The sequence below is a fragment of the Salvelinus fontinalis genome, chromosome 22 (assembly GCF_029448725.1).
Source record: "Salvelinus fontinalis isolate EN_2023a chromosome 22, ASM2944872v1, whole genome shotgun sequence".
NCBI classification, from domain to species: domain Eukaryota; kingdom Metazoa; phylum Chordata; class Actinopteri; order Salmoniformes; family Salmonidae; genus Salvelinus; species Salvelinus fontinalis.
Genome location: NC_074686.1, coordinates 32,220,741 through 32,242,365, shown reverse-complemented (window position 1 = coordinate 32,242,365; position 21,625 = coordinate 32,220,741).

Below are 21,625 nucleotides of genomic sequence, written 5' to 3'. Positions count from 1 at the left end.
GAGTTTTGGCGCAGGTACAGCCGACTAGCGCTAGCTAACGCTACCTAGCAAAATAAATAAATATAATAAACAACAATAAAACATTTACAGATCGATACTTGGAGTCAAAGTATCGATATAATAACGTTCAAAATAATATTGCAATATGTAACTGTATGGACTTTCCACCCCCATCACTAGTCCTCCAGTCCAATGGCTTCCTTCTTCACTCAGCTCTGCGTGTGGCTAATCACCTCTTATCAACACCCTATCACGTGACCTCAAACGTTCCCGGGGTCAAGTGCTTTCGGATGCTAATCAGATCTGGCCGACGGTTCAAAGCCAGTGGAGGAAAAATGTTTGTTTAGTTCTCTTTCTGTGGAGACCGATAGGGATCGAGTCACAAGGAAGAAAGAGGGGGGACTTTCTAAACAGATTCAACATCTTATTTTGATATGCCACGTCTTTCCTAAAGAGAAGGGTATTGACCCCATGCCAGCACCACTGGCACCACTTCTGACATTGTGGGCACAGAGGGGCACAACGGACTCCTCTTCAGGGTCCACTGTGGCATAAGCTGGTCCCAGATGTTTGGCGTGACAATGACTATAGGAGGAGTTGGCAAGACAGCACAAGCAGATGATGGACCCAGGCTACCGTGGAAGGCTCTGGTCAGGAAGCAAAGCAGTGAGGGCAAACTGGTTCATAACAGTAGCATTCGTTTTTCTTGGATAAAATAATAATGAATTAGAGGCAGGACAATAAAAAGTAGTGGTGTGAAAGGGAGTCCTGCCTGTATCCCTTCACCTTGATCTTTACAGCAGCAGCTCGGCTCACTTTTAGATAAAAGACAACAGCTGCACAGAAAAGAAGAATAACGCCTTTGTTTTAATTCAGTAGCCTGCCTCCTCGAAATGAACACCCTTGAATGATTCATATAATGATTCATATTCATATCTAGATCATGTAAGCAGCATTTCCGGAGAGAAGTATGAGCTGTTGTATAATTTCAATTTAAAAAGTCTGATATTATGGTCGGTAAATCGGAAATTATTCATTTGATTTGATACAATTTCATCTTTGATGACCAACAGTGAAGCAACCACCACACAATCTTCAACTAAACAAACCCCCCATTCTCTTGGTCTGGGGATGCTGATAATATTATAAACTCTGGAGCATGAAAATCTCTGCCCCAAAGTTCCCATGGGTCTTCGCTTTCTCTTGGAAATCCCACTTCCCGTCTATTCAAAATGTTGTGGTTAATTTTGCTCACTGCCTACGTCAAATGTCATCCCATATGTGTGCAACCATTCATGTTGAATTGACACAGAAAAATTATTTGGATACAAACGCAACTGGGGCTGTAAATAGTTGTTATGATTCTTATTTTCCACAGGTGGCACCTTGTGTGACCATAAAAGTATGTGATCGACCGCATGGCACATAAAAAAAATGTGGTTGCAAAAGATTGTGGTCTGTCCTACACACAAGCCTTTTATTTAAATTGAAGGCTCTGCCCTACACGATAGAATGCCCTTCACTATTGAAAAACACAAGCTAACAAACCACTCTAGGGCTGTTTTATTTTTAAATCCAAAATCCATTAAACCCAGGATTGCTGTAAAAACAGTGGATTCATTTGACAGTTTGATATTCAGAAGAAGAGCCTATCTTCATCTTTGGCTTCTATATGCGGCCTGCTGGTTTTGTGTGGAGTGGGAGTCCCTGTATTTCCTCAAGGAGCTGAATGTAGAGCAGCAACTCAACAACCAGGCTAAAATACAGGGCTGTGTTCATTAGGGCATAAGGGAAAATGAAAACCAGTGTTTTGGAAAGGTGTCTAACTATTCTATACTGTGTCTCACTATTCTATACTGTGTCTCACTATTCTATACTGTGTCTCACTATTCTATACTGTGTCTCACTAGTCTATACTGTGTCTCACTATTCTATCCTGTGTCTCACTAGTCTATACTGTGTCTCACTATTCTATACTGTGTCTCACTATTCTATACTGTGTCTCACTAGTCTATACTGTGTCTCACTAGTCTATACTGTGTCTCACTATTCTATACTGTTTTGTGCCAACTGAATATGATCCTAGGCCTAAACTACAACTGCAGCAGCAGGCACCTGGTCGAGCCAAGACCGCGAACACAACCGCCAGCAGACGGCTGGAGGAATCTCCAACAACATCACCCACACATCAAGTGGAGAAAACCATCGCTCCTTCCTCTGGCATTGGGACAGGGGGTCATGTGGAAGTATTTATTTAGGGACCCTTTCAGAGGAGAGCGATGTGGGGCTGAGGGGGTGGATAGGGTGGCGGTGCAGGGAGCGAGAAGCAGCTGAATTCTCATTGGTTCTACAGATAGGACCAAAGCACTTGGTATAGTTCCTTGTGAGACTCATGAGGTCCCTCTCGTGGTGGAAGTGTAGAATATGTTATAGTAGTCAAGTTATTCTCACTGGAATGTCAAAATATGCATTCGTCTATATTTGTAGGGATCACGTTTCCATATCCAAATATAATTTTCTTACTCTCTCCAGTCTCCAAGTGTTAACCTTCTAAGAGCACAAGGACCAGTGGTGACCGTCGTGACACAGGTTAGTTTTACCCTACTGATGATGTGTTGTTGCAATAATATAATTGTATAATCAGAAAACAAAACATATTTTACATAGGTCATGCCTTTTAGAGACACACATTTTTTGCCAAAAACAATATATATATATATATATATAAATCATATCTGTTTGCAAACAATGTAAAAATATATATTTATAATTGAGTTAATAAAGCTGCATACAACCATGGTCTCTTTTTTGTTTTCTTGAGAAAGGCAGCTCCAAAATGCAGGTGTTTCAGCCTAGCTCAGTGCATTCTGTGGTGGTGGGGCGGGCCAGCAAAACATGGGAGCATTGCGCCGTGATTGGCTCAGTATTCTGTCACTCATGGGGACCTTGCACAATCGCCTAGCTTCAGTCCTTTAGTAATGGTAGACACACAAAATATCAGCACTTTGGGTCCTACCATATAGTTATATTACAAGTGCCCTTCCAAGAAGGTTTAAGGTCATTGGCCACAGAAATGACATCAAATCATGTTATATGTACAGTAGCTTTGATTGGACTGATCATGTCAACATCTTACTTTCACAATCTTAACTAGCAGTTATCATCGTGAATCAAGTCTACTGGCAAATTATTTTTAATCCTTGTCATACGAAGAGAAATAATGAAGAAAAAATATAGATAAAACGTATCGGTGCTCATCGGCCATTGGACAACAAGTTAGAAATCGCAACTTCAACAATGAGTTGTTGGGAAGGAATCGGTGACTGTGGCTAACCACAAGCATTGCAACTTGGAAGTCAGACTGTGAAAATAAGTTTTCAATGGTCGTCCAACTCGTAAATCTTTTTCTTTGATGACAAAATTTACCAATGGAGGACAGCCGCGCACAAAGAGGTGAGTCCAAAAATGTCTTATATGCTGCTGCATAAATGATGTAATATGACGGGGAGATATGGTCAGCCAAATCAGCTATGTTTTTAAAAAAGGCAGTAAATGAGGCTGAATGAATTGTTTCGCTGCCAGACAAGGCTCCACTGATAGTCACGTGTAGCTGTCATAAGGATTCACTCCATAGTGCGGGAAAGAAAGCTCTGCTGTTAGGACAGCTTTATGTAGGCCCTAAAACAATTTGGCCACCGCTTGTCGCCGTTATAGTCCAATGAATGTATTGTTTAGTGTTGTGTTGTGTAGTGGCTTTGCTGGCATGCATCTAAAAAAAAATTGGGGGGTGGAAGTTTGCCCCACCAAGATTTACATGCCAATATGGCCACTGACAAGGACACAGCCAGGCTCTTGATTCATCAGAATGTGTATTGACAAATCTCACTCCTCCTTTTCCATAAGCTGATGCACTGATGCATTTTTGATCATTACAGTAGAAACCGTTAGAAGCGTTGTCACCTCAGAGACGTGTACAGCTATATTTATATATTGGTCGTCCCCCCCCCCCCCCCCCCCCCCCCCTCCTTGGGTGCGCGTTTTGGTTTTTGGCCTAGCACTACACAACTGATTCAAATAATCAAAGCGTGTGGCTCAGTTGGTAGAGCATGACACTTAGAACGCCAGGGTTTGGGTTGTGGGTTCAATTTCCACGGGGGACCAATATAAGCAAATATGAAAATGAGCGTCTGCAAAAAATATTACTGCTAAAATTACTAATATTATTTGGCTACAGATGACAATCGTCATAGATGCCACTGGATGAAGATGCTCTTCTGAATTTAGTAGTGTGTGGCAGGGTTCCCCCCCTTGGTCATTTGAATCCCCTGTGTAATGCTATGGTGAAAACCAAAATGTGCATCAAGGGGGGCCACACACTACTAAATTCAGAAGAACATCTTCATCCAGTGGCATCTATGACGATTGTCATCTGTAGCCAAATAAATTAGCTGTCAAGCATCAAAGACAGGTTTGTAAACACGATGGAGGATGGAAGCAACGATAACTTCCTGTTGATGCTTCTTCTGTGGTGTTTAACCAGTGCCACCACCTACTGTAGGTAGCGCTCAACACTTGGGGGACTGGTGTAACCAGTGTAAAATGGCTAGCTAGTTAGCAGTGTGCGCTTGTAGCAATTCAATTGGTGATATCACTCGCTCTGAAACCTTGAAGTAGTTGTTTCCCGCTTTTGTCAAGCGATAGTTCGAGCCCAGGTTGGGGTGAGGAGAGGGACGGAACAACTCTGTTACAGTGGCATTTAGAAAGGAAGCTTTAGTATTACTTCAAATATAATGTACAGTAGCCTATATTATGCGCGGACCAACTGGCAAGTGTCTTCACTGACATTTTCAACCTCTCCCTGACCGAGTCTGTGATACCTACATGTTGCAAGCAGACCACCATAGTCCCTGTGCCCAAGGAAGCAAAGGTAACCTGCCTAAATGATTACCGCCCCGTAGCACTCACGTCGTTAGCCATGAAGTGTTTTGAAAGGCTGGTCGTGGCTCATATCAACAGCATCCTCCCGGATACCCTAGACCCACTCCAATTTGCATACCGCCCCAACAGATCCATAGATGATGCAATCTCAATCACACTCCACACTGCCCTTTCCCACCTGGACAAAAGGAACACATATGTGAGAATGCTGTACACTGACTACAGCTCAACGTTCAACACCATAGTGCCCACGAAGCTCATCACTAAGCTAAGGACACTGGGACTAAACACCTACCTCTGTAACTGGATCCTGGACTTCCTGACGGGCCGCCCCCAGGTGGTAAGGGTAGGCAACAACACGTCTGACACACAGATCTTCAACACTGGGGCCCCTCAGGGGTGCGTGCTTAGTCCCCTCCTGTACTCCCTGTTCACCCATGACTGCATGGCCAAATGCGACTCCAATACCATCATTACGTTTGCTGGCGACACAACAGTGGTAGGCCTGAGCACCGACAATGATGAGACAGCCTATAGGGAGGAGGTCAGAGACCTGGCAGTGTGGTGCCAGAATAACAACCTCTCCCTCAATGTGAGCAAGACAAAGGAGCTGATTGTGAACTACAGGAAAAGGCGGGTTGAACAGTCCCCCATTAACATCGACAGGGCTGTAGTGGAGCGGTTCGAGAGTTTCAAGTTCCTTGGTGTCCACATCACCAACAAACTATAAAATGGTACAAACACACCAATAGAGTCATGAAAAGGGCACGACAACACCTTTTCCCCATCAGGAGGCTGAAAAGATTTGGCATGGTTCCCCAGATCCTCAAAAAGTTATACAGCTGCACCATCGATAGCATCCTGACAGGCCCTGTACGCACTACGGGCTAAGCTTTCTGTCATCCAGGACCTATAAAATAGGCTGCGTCAGAGGAAAGGTCAAAAAAGTCCATAGACTGTTTTCTCTGCTACTGCACGGCAAGCGGTACCAGAGTGTCAAGTCTAGGACCAAACGGCTCCTTAACAGCTTCTACCCCCAGGCCATAAGAACAATTCTACCCCCATGCTGAACAATTAATCAAATGGCCACTGGACTATTTACATTGACCCCCCTCCATTTGTTTTATACACTGCTGCTACTCTGTTATTATCTTTGCATAGTCACTTCACCCCTACCTACATGTACAAATTACCTCGACTAACCTGTACCCCCGCACATCGACTCGGTACCGAGTCAATATAGCCTCGTCATTTCTATTTTATTGTGTTACTTTTTATTATTTTTTACTTTAGTTTATTTGGTAAATATTTTCTTAACCCTTCTTGAACTGCACTGTTGGTTCAGGGCTTGTAAGTAACTATTTCACAGTAAGGGCTACACTTGTTGTATTCGGCGCACGTGACAAATAGGGTTTGATTTGATTATATCAATGGCAAAAATGCAGGCTATTTTGGGGCATAATCAACACATCCTTATTCTACTGTAAGAAATTGTAATAGATACTGGAAACTTGTTTTAACAACTTCTCAACACAAGCTATACTTGACACAACATGCACCCATCCCCCTCTTTACCCCCACACATTTTGCTCTCATCAGATAACAACCACAGACCCACACACACTCCCCTCCCCCATGAACAGGCCCCTGCTAAAACAACCCCACACACATTATATTCAAGGTTGAGACTTTAAGACAAAGAACCATGTTAAGAGCCAATGGAACGTCGACACCAGGCCCGAACAGGACTACCCACGACCCAGAGCGACCAATCAGAAGGCCAGACTACCAGATTCAACCTACTTCCTTTGCTGTATAATGAACTGCACAATATGTTTAGGGTCTCTTTTTCTGATGGTTCCATACGAGCTGAACGAACGAGACCGTGCAGCACGCTTTGCCAGATATTTTTACCTTTTAATAAACTGCCTTTAATATACCATTATCCACCTTGTCCAGTGTCACAACTTGATCTCAGTTCTCCAGTAACTGTTTAATCAACACTACTTAAACAGTAAAAAAAAATTGGGGTATCACTTTTTTGTGTCATCCTCAATGATTGTAAATGCATAATGTCTACATGTGGTTGTATTGTGTTTTTAGACTGGCAAATAAATCAAATTAAAATCACGACAAATGTAAGGTATTTATAGAAACAACAAAAACAGCTTACATCCTCTGGCTGGTTGTGGTTAGCCGAATTTGAGATTAGAGAAATTCCTTGCTATTTTCTTTAAAATAAACTCATGGCTAGATGGCTTGCCTAGGGCTTATAGCTGTTCTCTGAGTGGAGGCTAAACGCAAAATATGCAAATCACGTCTTGAACGGCAACTACATTTTCCCGCTGGCGGTAGAAAGATATAGCTTTGGGCATAGGGAAAGTGGCAAATAGCAAGCGAGAGGAAATGTTTTGCTATCTGGGATGCTGATTGGCTGAATACCTGGCGCGCTGGGTGGTTGGAGTTGTCAACAAAGCAGTAAGACAGAAATATGAGGCCAAGTTATCGAACTACTGTTAGTTTCTTTGAGAAGATATACAGTTCTTTCAGAAAGTATTCACACCCCTTGACTTTTTCCACATTTTGAAAGGGTTAGAGCCTGAATTTAAAATGTATTAATTCAATTCAGATTTTATGGTAGTGGCCTACGCACAGTTCCCCATAATGTCAAAGTGGAATTATGTTTTTAGAATTTTTTACAAATTCATTACAAATTAATAGCTGAAATGTCTTGAGTTAATAAGTATTCAAAACCCGTTGATATGGCAAGCCTAAATAAAGTTGGACTCACTCTGTGTGCAATAATAGTGTTTGACATGATTTTAAAATTACTACCCAATCTCTGCACCCCACACATACAATTATCTGTAAGGTCCCGCAGTCAAGCATTGAATTTCAAAACACATATTCAACAACAAAGACCAGCGAGGTTTTCTAATGCCTCACAAAGAAGGGCACCTATAGGTAGATGGGTAAAAAAGCAGACATTGAATATCCCTTTGAGCATGGTGAAGTTATTAATTACACTTTGGATGGTGTGTCAATACACCAAGTCACTACTAAGATACAGGCGTCCTTCCTAACTCAATTGACGGAGAGGAAGGAAACCGCTCAGGAATTTCACTTCGAGGCGACTTTAAAACAGTTACATAGTTTAATGGCTGTGATAGGAGAAAACTGAGGATGGATCAACAACATTGTAGTTACTCCACAATACTAACCTAAATGACAGAGTGAAAAGAAGGAAGCCTGTAGAGACTAGTAAATATTCCAAAACATGCATCCTGTTTGCAATAAGGCACTAAAGTAAAAATTGCAAAAAATGTGGCAAAGAAATGAATGTTTTCTCCTGAACACAAAGTGTTATATCTGGGGCAAATCCAACACAACACATCACTGAGTACAACTCTTTATATTTTCAAGCATGGTGGTGGCTGCATCATGTTATGGGTATGCTTGTCATCGGCAAGGATAAAAAATAAAAGGAATGGAGCTAAGCACAGGCAAAATCATAAAGGAAAACCTGGTTCAGTCTGATTTCAGTCTGAGTAATGTGCAAATATTGTACAATCCAGGTGTGCAAAGCTCATAAAGACTTACCCAGGAAGGCTCACATATGTAATCGCTGCCAAATGTGATTCTAACATGTATTGACTCAGGGGTGTGAATGCTTATGTAAATGAGATATTTCTGTATTTAATTTTCAATAAATTAGCAAACATTTCTAAAATCATGTTTTCACTTTGTCATTATGGGATATTGTATGTAGATGGGGGATTTATTTTTATTTTTAATTCAGGCTGTAAATGGGAAATAAGTCAAAGGGTATGAATACTTTCTGAAGGCACTGTATAAAGTGATCTGTGCATTTGAACAGCATAAATACACCTATTTCACTTTTGCATGTCAAAAAATGAATGCCCACTACTGCACATGCTGCCACTGTTTTGAACAGATTAGATCATACTAATTAGAACGAGTGCACCAGGGAGAAGCAAGAAGCACAAAGACGTAATAATTGAAAACACATTATCTAACTGGGGATAGCTAGCTAACATAATGTCACAAAGCATTATCTAACTGGGGATAGCTAGCTAACATAAAGTCACAAAGCATTATCTAACTGGAGATAGCTAGCTAACATAATATCCCAAAGCATTATCTAACTGGGGATAGCTAGCTAACATAATATCCCAAAGCATTATCTAACTGGGGATAGCTAGCTAACATAATGTCACAAAGCTTTATCTAACTGGAGATAGCTAGCTAACATAATGTCACAAAGCATTATCTAACTGGGGATAGCTAGCTAACATAAAGTCACAAAGCATTATCTAACTGGAGATAGCTAGCTAACATAATATCCCAAAGCATTATCTAACTGGGGATAGCTAGCTAACATAATATCCCAAAGCATTATCTAACTGGGGATAGCTAGCTAACATAAAGTCACAAAGCATTATCTAACTGGAGATAGCTAGCTAACATAATGTCACAAAGCTTTATCTAACTGGAGATAGCTAGCTAACATAATGTTACAAAGCTTTATCTAACTGGGGATAGCTAGCTAACATAATATCCCAAAGCATTATCTAACTGGGGATAGCTAGCTAACATAATATCCCAAAGCTTTATCTAACTGGGGATAGCTAGCTAACATAATATCCCAAAGCATTATCTAACTGGGGATAGCTAGCTAACATAATATCCCAAAGCATTATCTAACTGGGGATAGCTAGCTAACATAAAGTCACAAAGCATTATCTAACTGGAGATAGCTAGCTAACATAATGTTACAAAGCTTTATCTAACTGGAGATAGCTAGCTAACATAATGTTACAAAGCTTTATCTAACTGGAGATAGCTAGCTAACATTACATTTTACATTTAAGTCATTTAGCAGACGCTCTTATCCAGAGCGACTTACAAATTGGTGCATTCACCTTATGATATCCAGTGGAACAGCCACTTTACAATAGTGCATCTAAATCTTTTAAGGGGGGGGGGGGGGTTAGAAGGATTTCTTTATCCTATCCTAGGTATTCCTTAAAGAGGTGGGGTTTCAGGTTTCGATATCAATATCAATATCAATATCAATATAAGATAATGTCACAAAGCATAATGCGCTAGCCAGTTAACTTTCATTTGGAAATAACCTCATATGTGAGCCTTCCTTTATAATCAGATCTTACATTTGAAATTGGCATGGGAGTTAACTATCTAAGAAAAAACATAAATAACTAATTAATTTGACCCCCTCGACCCTAAAAAAAAAGACAACACTATTTCTCAATGTTTCACAGAATTACTGCAGCTGGCTTATTAATTTTTATCATGATTTGTGATACATTAGGTCCCAGGCTCCCATTTCTGTTATGATTATTTATTTACAAGTTAATTACAATTTGATTTTTGCTTTAGCGCCATCTGTACCTGATAGATCAGATATAGTCTCACGTGCGGAAGTAAGACATCTGGCGCGGGAAACATATTGGGAGGGAGACAAGAGCAGAACCAGAAGTTCTGACGGGAACGTACATTTGAGAGCCCCAGGACAGTCCATTTACTTTGTGCTGTTATAATTTATGGTATGATGGATGGGGCAGTTCCACCGCATAGCAAATATCTAGCAAAAACAATATGTGCCCATAGAGGCGGAGCTGCCATCCTACAATCTAAACTTGATGCCCTCAATCTCACACAAATTATCAATGAACCTACCAGGTACAACCCCAAATCTGTAAACACAGGCACCCTCATAGATATCATCCGAACCAACTTGCCCTCCAAATACACATTTGCTGTCTTCAACCAGGATCTCAGCGACCACTGCCTCATTGCCTGCGTCCGTAATGGGTCTGAGGTCAAACGACCACCCCTCATCACTATCAAACGCTCCCTAAAACACTTCAGTGAGCAGGCCTTTCTAATCGACCTGGCCCGGATATCCTGGAAGGATATTGACATCATTCCGTCAATAGAGGACGCCTGGTTATTCTTTAAAAGTGCTCTCCTCACCATCTTAAATAAGCATGCCCCATTCAAAAAAGGTAGAACCAGGAACAGATATAGCCCTTGGTTCACTCCAGACCTGACTGCCCTTGACCAGCACAAAAAAAAACATCCTGTGGCATACTCCATTAGCATCGAATAGCCCCCGCAATATGCAACTTTTCAGAGAAGTTAGGAGCCAATATACACAGACAGTTAGGAAAGCAAAGGCTAGCTTTTTCAAACAGAAATTTGCATCCTGTAGCACAAACTCCAAAACGTTCTGGGACACTGTAAAGTCCTTGGAGAATAAGAGCACCTCCTTCCAGCTGCCCACTGCACTGAGGCTAGGAAACACTGTCACCACCGATAAATCCGCGATAATTGTGAATTTCAATAAGCATTTTTCTACAGCTGGCCATGCTTTCCACCTGGCTACCCTTACCCCGGTCAACAGCCCTGCGCCCCCCACAGCAACTTGCTCAAGCCTCCCCCATTTCTCCTTCACCCAAATACAGATAGCTGATGTTCTGAAAGAACTGCAAAATCTGGACCCCTACAAATCAGCCGGGCTAGACAATCTGGACCCTCTCTTTCTAAAATGATCCGCCGAAATTGTTGCAACCCCTATTACTAGCCTGTTCAACCTCTCTTTCATATCGTTTGAGATCCCCAAAGGCTGGAAAGCTGCCGCGGTCATCCCCTTCTTCAAAGGGGGAGACACTCCAGACCCAAACTGCTACAGACCTATATCTATCCTACCCTGCCTTTCTAAGGTCTTCGAAAGCCAAGTTAACAAACAGATCACCGACCATTTCAAATCCCACCATAGCTTCTCCACTATGCAATCTGGTTTCCGAGCTGGTCATGGGTGCACCTCAGCCACGCTTAAGGTCCTAAACGATATCATAACCGCCATCGGTAAGAGACAATACTGTGCAGCTGTATTCATCGACCTGGCCAATGCTTTCGACTCAGTCATTCACCACATTATTATCGGCAGACTCAACAGCCTTGGTTTCTCAAATGACTGCCTCGCCTGGTTCACCAACTACTTCTCAGACAGAGTTCAGTGTGTCAAATCAGAGGGCCTGTTGTCTGGACCTCTGGAAGTCTCTATGGGGGTGCCACATGGTTCAATTCTCGGTCCGACTCTTTTCTCTGTATACATCAATGATGTCACTCTTGCTGCTGGTGATTCTCTGATCCACCTCTACGCAGACGACACTATTCTGTATACTTCTGGCCCTTATTTGGACACTGTGTTAACTAACCTCCAGATGAGCTTCAATGCCATACACCTCTCCTTCCGTGGCCTCCAACTGCTCTTAAATGCAAGTAAAACTAAATGCATGCTCTTCAACCGATCGCTGCCCACACCTGCCCGCCCGTCTAACATCACTACTCTGGACGGTTCTGACTTAGAATATGTGGACAACTACAAATACCTAGGTGTCTGGTTAGACTGTAAACTCTCCTTCCAGACTCACATTAAGCATCTCCAATCCAAAATTAAATCTAGAATCGGCTTCCTATTTCGCAACAAAGCATCCTTCACTCATGCTGCCAAACATACCCTCGTAAAACTGACTATCCTACCGATCCTTGACTTTGGCGATGTCACTTACAAAATAGCCTCCAACACTCTACTCAGCAAATTGGATGCAGTCTATCACAGTGCCATCCATTTTGTCACCAAAGCCCCATATACTACCCACCACTGCGACCTGTATGCTCTCATTGGCTGGCCCTCGCTTCATATTCGTCGCCAAACCCACTGGTTCCAGGTCATCTATAAGTCTTTGCTAGGTAAAGCCCCGCCTTATCTCAGCTCACTGGTCACCATAGCAGCACCCATCCGTAGCAGGCGCTCCAGCAGGTATATTTCACTGGTCACCCCCAAAGCCAATTCCTCCTTCCGCCGACTTTCCTTCCAGTTCTCTGCTGCCAATGATTGGAACTAACTGCAAAAATCACTGAAGCTGGAGACTCATATCTCCCTCACTAGCTTTAAGCACCAGCTGTCAGAGCAGCTCACAGATCACTGCACCTGTACATAGCTCATCTGTAAATAGCCCATCCAACTATCTCATCCCCATACAGTTATTTATTTTATTTATTTTCCTTCTTTGCACCCCAGTATCTCTACTTGCACACTCATCTTCTGCACATCTATCACTCCAGTGTTTAATTGCTATATTGTAATTATTTCGCCACTATGGCCTATTTATTGCCTTACCTCCCTTATCCGACCTCATTTGCACACATTGTATATAGACTTCTTCTATTGTGTTATTGACTGTACGTTTGTTTATTCCATATGCAACTCTGTGTTGTTGTTGTGTCGCACTGCTTTGCTTTATCTTGGCCAGGTCGCAGTTATAAATGAGAACTTGTTCTCAACTAGCCTACTTGGTTAAATAAAGGTTAAATAAAATAAATAAATACAATTCTAGAACAGCTTGTTTTGAACAATTATAAATGTGAAACAGGAAAATGTACACATTTATCACACTTTTATGAGCATTTAAAGCATTAATCCATGAATTACATATATATTTTTTTCACTATATATATATTTTTTTTAAACTATATATATATTTTTAAACTATATATATATATATATATATATATATATATATATTTTTTTTTAACTATATTATATATATATTTTTAAACTATATTATATATATATTTTAGCAATCATAAGTGTTCGGTAAAAAACTATCACACCTCGGGCACGCCCCCCTTAATGGGCGGGCCACCGCTGGGTAGAATCTACTAGTCTTGTTGCTGAATAACCTGCAAGAACTGCCCTGCTTTTGCCTTGACTGACAATGATTGTAACAATGTTCATACATAGCCTAATCAAACAATTACAGACTATACATGGTTACAAAGTAGCTAGACATTCATTCCACTACCCTTCCAATGTCCAATGTCACATTATCGCACTGCTGCTATAGTTACTTCGACAAACGAGATGACAGAACAGAACTAGAATGCCGGTGGTGTCATCAGCCGCATTCGAATAGTCGTGATTTGGAGCTCGTGCGAGTAGGCTATACAATCTCAAGTTCAGTAGCCATCTAATTACTCTTTATCATTTCAGACTTGCTTGCCAACAATAACTTACTGGGCTACAGCTGTTGCCAGGCTACCCTGCCTGGCCAAGCAGCAGGAAGACACACCCTGTGCAGATCGCATGGCGATGTCTTTAGTGCATGGCTGCTGGAAATTGTCATCATACCGTTATATTTCGAGCTAAATGCACCGGTTTGACCTGCATTAGACTCTTTATTCACAGCAGTGTCTAAACAAGTTATTAGCGTACTGCTGTAGGTTTATGATTAGTAGTCTACTCACCAGTCGTTTTCCTGCCGATCAAATCTGGGCTGAAACTACCGGTAGGTCCATTGGTTAGCAATACCAAGGCAGACGGAGTAGTGTGTTCCTGTGAACTGAAGTTCCTCCCACCGGCTACGTGCATCAGGCAGGACTCTGAAAGCGTGATGTCGGGACAAATGGGTAGGGCCATGGTCTTTGGTAGCCATGGACGAGATGTGGTTATAATTTGATGACTTTTTAAAAATATTTCATTCCAAGTCATCAACTCATCTCTATAGAGCTGCTGCCTATGCTGTCTGACAAATTCACTATTTTGTAGTTCTTCAAAGTAAATAAGGCATACTTTTATGACTACTGAATACCACCTATCAATCACTAAGATAATGTATTTTCAGGTAGACATACCTCACAAAGCAACAGCTGCTCTATACAGTGCCTTCAGAAAGTATTCAGACCAATTTACTTTTTCCACATTTTGTTACGATACAGCCTTATTCTAAAATGTATTAAATAAATAAAAATCCTCAGCAATCTACACACAATACCCCATAATGACAAAGTGAAAAACAATTTTATTTAAATGTTAGTAAATATGTTAAAAAACAGAAATACTTTATTTACATAAGTATTCAGACCCTTTCTACAACTTGATTGGAGTCCACCTGTGGTAAATTCAATTGATTGGACATGATTTGGAAAGGCACGCACCTGTCTAAATAAGGTCCCACAGTTGACAGTGCATGTCAGAGCAAAAAACAAGCCATGAGGTCCTGATACATGATTGTGTCTAGACACAGATCTGGGGAAGGGTACCAGAAAATATCTGCAGCATTGAAGGTCCCCAAAAACATAGTGGCCTCCACCATTCTTTAATGGAAGAAGTTTGGAACCACCAAGACTCTTCCTAGAGCTGGCTGCCTGGCCAAACTGAGCAATGGGGGGAGAAGGGCCTTGGTCAGGGAGGTGACCAAGAACCCGATGGTCACTCTGACAGAGCTCTAGAGTTCCTCTATGGAGATGGGAGAACCTTCCAGAAGGACAACCATCTCTGCAGTATTCCACATATCAGGCCTTTATGGTAGAGTGACCAAACGGAAGCCACTCCTCAGTAAAAGGCACATGACAGCCCGTTTGGAGTTTGCCAAAAGGCAACTAAAGACTCTCAGACCATGAGAAACAAGATTCTCTGGTCTGATGAATCCAAGATTGAACTCTTTCGCCTAAATGCCAAGCGTCACGTCTGGAAGAAACATGGCACCATCCCTATGGTGAAGCATGGTGGTGGCAGCATCATGCTGTGGGGATGTTTTTCAGCTGTAGGGACTGGGAGACTAGTCAGGATCGAGACAAATATAAACGGAGCAAAGAACAGAGAGATCCTTGATGGAAACCTGCTCCAGAGCACTCAGGACCTCAGACTGGGGCAAGGTTCACCTTCCAACAGGACAATGACCCTAAGCACACAGACAAGACAATGCAAGAATGGCCTCGGGAGAAGACTCTGAATGTCCTTGAGTTGCCCAGCCAGAGCCCGGACTTGAACCTGATCGAACATCTCTGGAGAGACCTGAAAATGGCTGTTCAGCAATGACCCCCATCCAACCTGGCAAAGCTTAAGGGGATCTGCAGAGAGAAATGGGAGAAACTCCCCAAATACAGGTGTGCCAAGCTTGACAGCGTCATACCCAAGACGACTTGAGGCTGTAATCGCTGCCAAAGGTGCTTCAACAAAGTACTGAGTAAGGGTCTGAATACTTATGTAAATGTAATATTTCAGTTTTATTTTGACAAAATTTGCAAAAATGTCAAAGCCTGTTTTTTCTTTGTCATTATGGGATATTGTGTGTAGATTGATGAGAGAAAAAAAACAATTTAATCAAGTTTAGAACAAGGCTGTAATCTAACAGAATGTGGAAAGTTAAGGGGTCGGAATATTTTCCGAAGGCACTGTATATACCCTCACCATTGAGCATTCTTCTGTCTCTCCTGTAGCAGGTGTAAAAGAAACACAGGCCGGACAAGTGGATGCGCAATGGATTATGATCATTGTAGTTAATTATCATGTTTTTTGCACTAAACTATGTAGAATATTGTAATCTATAACTCCCTACTACATCGCACAGTTCAGTCTGGATCGGATTTATCTCTAGATTTATCTTGTTGAGCTCACAGAAGAAAAAAAACGAAATGGAATTCAAATAATTGAACCCTCAGCACTACAAGATGCAGGCAGGGTGTCTTCAAAACAGCGCCCCCTGTCTGTCATCTAGTGTATATATGTCATTGGTTGAGACCTGACTTAGTTCCTAAAAAAAATGTTTGGTCGCCCTAGGCAATGGCCTGTCAATCAAATCAAATGTATTTATAAAGCTCTTTTTACATCAGCAGATGTCACAAAGTGCTATACAGAAACCCAGCCTAAAACCCCAAACAGCAAGCAATGCAGATGTAGAAGCACAGTGGCTAGGAAAAACTCCTTAGAGAGGAACCAGGCTTTGAGGGGTGAACCAGTCTTCTGGCTGTGCCGGGTGGAGATTATACGAGTACATGAACATTAAGGCCAGATTGTTCTTCAAGATGTTTAAACATTCATAGATGAACAGCAGGGTGAAATAATAATCACAGTAGTTGTAGAGAGTGCAACATGACACTAATGTCTGAAAATGGGAAAAGCATGAAGTCGCTTGAGCTGGAATTCGAATGGCTGGTTGGACTGGACTATACAAACCGTATTCTGTAGGGCCAGATAAGACTCGAAGCGGACAATGGATATTTACAGTATCTGTATATATAGCCTACTAATGTGATGGGTTCAAGCCGGTTCAAGACCATCCATTTTTTCCTAGAGCTTTCCAAAACACAATCTTCATAGTCTTGAAAAATGAATCAATAAATAACGTTAATGAGTTATAGACTGGACGTCACTGCAGAGTTGGCCTTTCAATCAGCCTATAAAACATCTCACTATAGGTCTAGAATTTAGGTTCATTTTGGCTGATTAGTTCATCTCCTGTCCTTTCCTACATGTCTATCTCGTGTCACACCCAATAGAAAAGTCAGAATGGAGAAAATTATATGGGTCAGGATTGTCTAAACTATCCAGGCAAGAAAGCAAGCATTTATAAAACTGTAATTGCTATAATTGTATTTAGACCTTCTACTATGGGATTCAAGTATGAATGAGTGTCCAGCCAGGGTGAAGTGCAGTGGATGCAAATGCCAAAGAAGCCCTTGTTGTAGCTAAAGAGCAAATTACCTGGGACAATGGCAGAGATGAGTGAGGTGAAAATTGTTAGAATGTGCACCACTTTTTTATTTAATTTTTTTACTTTATGGAAATTAGCAGACGCACCAAATTATATCATCCATTTGATAAACATTTCCAGTTATTTTTCTAGAATGGAAGAAAATAAACACATTTTGAGAGGATGAATACATATTACAAGTATTTCGCTACAATGGCAATAACATCTGCTAAATATGTGAATGTGAATAATAATTGAATTGATTTATAAATACTTCTTGTGTTCTTATAAAACTGTAGGCCTAGGCTATATTATTTTTTATGTAAACCTTATTGAAAACATATTAACAAGTTAAAAGTGCACAATAATAATAAGTGAAAGGTACTTTTTACAATCTAAAAGTGAAAGGTACTTTTTACAATCTGAAAGTGAAAGGTACTTTTTATAATCTAAAATGGTGATCATCATAAGCATATGTACAGGCAGTTACAGGCAGTTAGATTTGAGTATGTCATTTTAGGAGAGTACTTGGTTCTTACTTGGTACTTGGTTCTTACGTTTTGTATGAACTTTTCCTAAGCCTGTCCAAGATATATAAAGTCTATCAAACATTTTGTATCCCAATGCTTTTTTTCTTACCCTGGTGATACCTACACAGCTATAGAGATTTAATACCACCCTCGCCCCAAAAATATTCAAATGTATAACAGTGTAATTCACATATTCAAATATGAAAATATAGTGTATGGGGCTGTTTATAGTCTGCCCACCCCACATTTAGTCTAATTTGGGTAGGCCTGCAAAAGTGAAATTTTTTAAAAGTTGAATGTGAGATCTATCGGAGGGCATTTGTTTTTCTCAAGCAGATTTAAGTCAGGCCTGAGACTGGAACATTCGGGATCACTCAACACCTATTGGAAAGCCATTCTGGTATGTCTTTGGCATTCACATTTGTGTACTTGTCCTGCTGGGTTCTCTATCCCAGAATTAGGTATTCAGAAGACTGATATCTTTTTAATTAAAAACTACAAGGCTTGGTTCAAATCCAACACAACACAGAGTGAAACACTATATTTTCAAGTGTTGTGGTGGCAGCGTCATGTCATGGATAAGTGTTCCAAGAGGTTTTGAGTGTTCCTGAGCAGTCCACTCTCAGTCCTGACTGAAATCTGATTGAAAATCAGATACATGGTTTGAATATTGCTGTCCATCAATGATTTCCAACCAAATGTACTGAGTTTGAGCAATTTTGACAAAAGCAATGGATACATTTTTTCCCTATAAGAGATGTGCAAAGTTGGTAGAATCTTATTCGCAATGAATCACAGCTGTAATGGCTTTCACTAGGCACGTCATGTGGGAATGAGTTTCCATGTTGTTTAATAATCAGTACTTGTCCTCTCAAAATGTAAGTTTATTTTACTAAACTAACTGCTAATACAGAAACGGTACTGAACCACCAGTTGAAAACATTTTGTGATTAGGGCAATTAACATAACATTAACATTGCATGAGTTTTACGATGAGTTTTACGATTTCAGATGGTCACACCCATATTGATCAGACCACACCTCACCGCACACCCGCTAAACGGGAGAAAACGTACCTCAAAGCATGTTGAAAAACGGTGCACACTGTTTTGGGTAAACGTGTAGTTTAGTATAAAGAGTCAAGACACGTAGGAAACTGAGGTGAGCCAAACACACCCCTGGTTGGTTCTTCCATTTTCAACAGGTGCAACAGACATTTCCCAGCGCAATGGGGACATTTTGTCTGATTGAATTTATGAACTTAAATGTCTTATGAGGATACTGACCTCAGTGATACAGAACGTCTGCGTGTGATAATCATGTGCAAAAAAAAAAAATGTATTACACCCGGCCCAAGTGCGTAACGACCTGTTGTCATTCAATTAGGCTGTTAAGATATTATAGCCTACATTTATTTTGTAGTATGATCAAACGTCTTATTTCGATAATTGTCCCTAAATACTAAAGAAAAAAATGTAATTAATCTGGTTGGGTTAGATTAAGCCAAACTGTGAATTCCAAACATTCCATGAGATAACGTGCGTTAATGCAATTAGCATGACGTTGTAAGCAAAGAATATTTCCCAGGACATAGACATGTCTTATATGGGCAGAAAACTTAAATTCTTGTTAATCAAACTACACTGTCCAATTTACAGTAGCTATTACAGTGAAAAAATACCATGCTAATGTTTGAGGAGAGTGCACAACAAAAAACTTTCATCACAGCAACTGGTTTTGTAAATTCACCTCTGAAGGTAAATAATGTACTTACATTCAGTAATCTTGCTCTGATTTGTCATCCGGAGGCCCCCCTCCCCCGCCCCATCTAGATGTGTGAAGGTTAGTGCATTTTCTGTAGGGAAGCTAATTATCCATAATTCCTGGGAGTGTGTAAACTTAAATGTATCAATTGACCAATTTGGCACATTTGGGCAGACTTGATACAGCATTTTGAACAGTAATGTAATGGTTCATTGGATCAGTCTAAAACTTTGCACATACACTGCTGCCATTTAGTGGCCAAAATCTAAATTGTGCATAGACTCTTAAGTGATATAATGGCTTTTCTCTTGCATTTCAATGATGGAAAACACATGTTTTTTTCTTTGTATTATCTTTTACCAGATATGTGTTATATTCACCTACATTAACATTTCCACAAACTTCGTAGTGTTTCCTTCTAATGGTATCAAAAATATACATATCCTTGCTTCAGGTTCTGAGCTACAGGCAGTTAGATTTGGGTATGTCATTTCAGACGGGGGGAAAAAGTGTCCTGTTTTTTTTTCTCCTGGAAAAATGGAACTGATAAATGGGGTGAGAATCATTGGAATGTGGGTAGGACCTTTAGGCTACATTAACAAACAACTTAGTTCGTGGAAAATAGCCTACCCAAATCACATCATCCCTGGGATTTGAGGAGGCTGTATTGGTATAAATATAGACTCATATACTATTTTACACTACTACCACTAATTTGGGATCAATTTCTAGGCCTAAATGCCAAAAAGGGGACATTAAACATCAGCATACTTCATCTCATAACTCTATAAATTCTGTATTTATTTGCCTTTATTTAAGCAGACAAGTCATTGAGAACACATGGGCCATGTTCGAGAGGATCAAAACCGCAGTGTATCATGGGTAAATTGTAAGTGACTGACCGATACAAATAATAATTAATTGTTATTTATGATGCAAGAAAATTTGTAGATCAGTCAGTCCGCAGTCGCCTGCAGTCGTTTTAATGCTCTAGTACACGGCCATTCTCTTCTACATTAATGACCTGACCAAGAGTAATAAATCTTGCAGCAAAGCAGAAAAAGTGATGACATTGGGTTGAAGCAACCGACCGCAGACCAAAGTTGAAGAGTGAAGGGTGGTGCATCTGTGAAAGCCTAAAGTCGGACACTGATGTGGTTTTCCAACAGCATCGCTCAGTGCAACATGGTAGTGTTCCCATTGTCCCCCCCCCCCCCCCCCCCACCACCACCTTTTTTTTGCCCTCAGATCAGCCTCAACTCGACAGGGCATGGACTTTACAAGGTGTCATAAGTGTTCCACATGGATATTGGCCCATGTTGTGTCAAGTTGGCTGGATGTCCTTTGGGTAGTGGACCATTCTTGATACACATGGGAAACTGTTGAGTGTGAAGTTCTTGATACAAGCCAGGGCGCCTGGCACTTACTACCATACCCCATTCAAATGCACTTACATTTTTTGTCTTGCCCATTCACCCTCTGAATGGCGCACATACACAATCCATGTCTCAATTGTCTCAAGGCTTAAAAATCTTCTTTAACCTGTCTCCGCCCCTTCATCTACAATGATTGAAGTGGATTTAACAAGTCACATCAATAAGGAATCAAAGTTTTCAAATGGCCAGTCTATGTCATGGAAAGAGCAGGTGTTCTAAATGTTTTGTATACTAAGTGAATGTGTATAAGCCTACATTGTACTATCAATTGGCAAGAGAGCCTCAAATATCACATTCTTTTGCACATATCCACTGTATACATATTAATCACGGCAAAGTTGCTTCCTGTTTCAGTCATGTCTTTGGTCTCGTT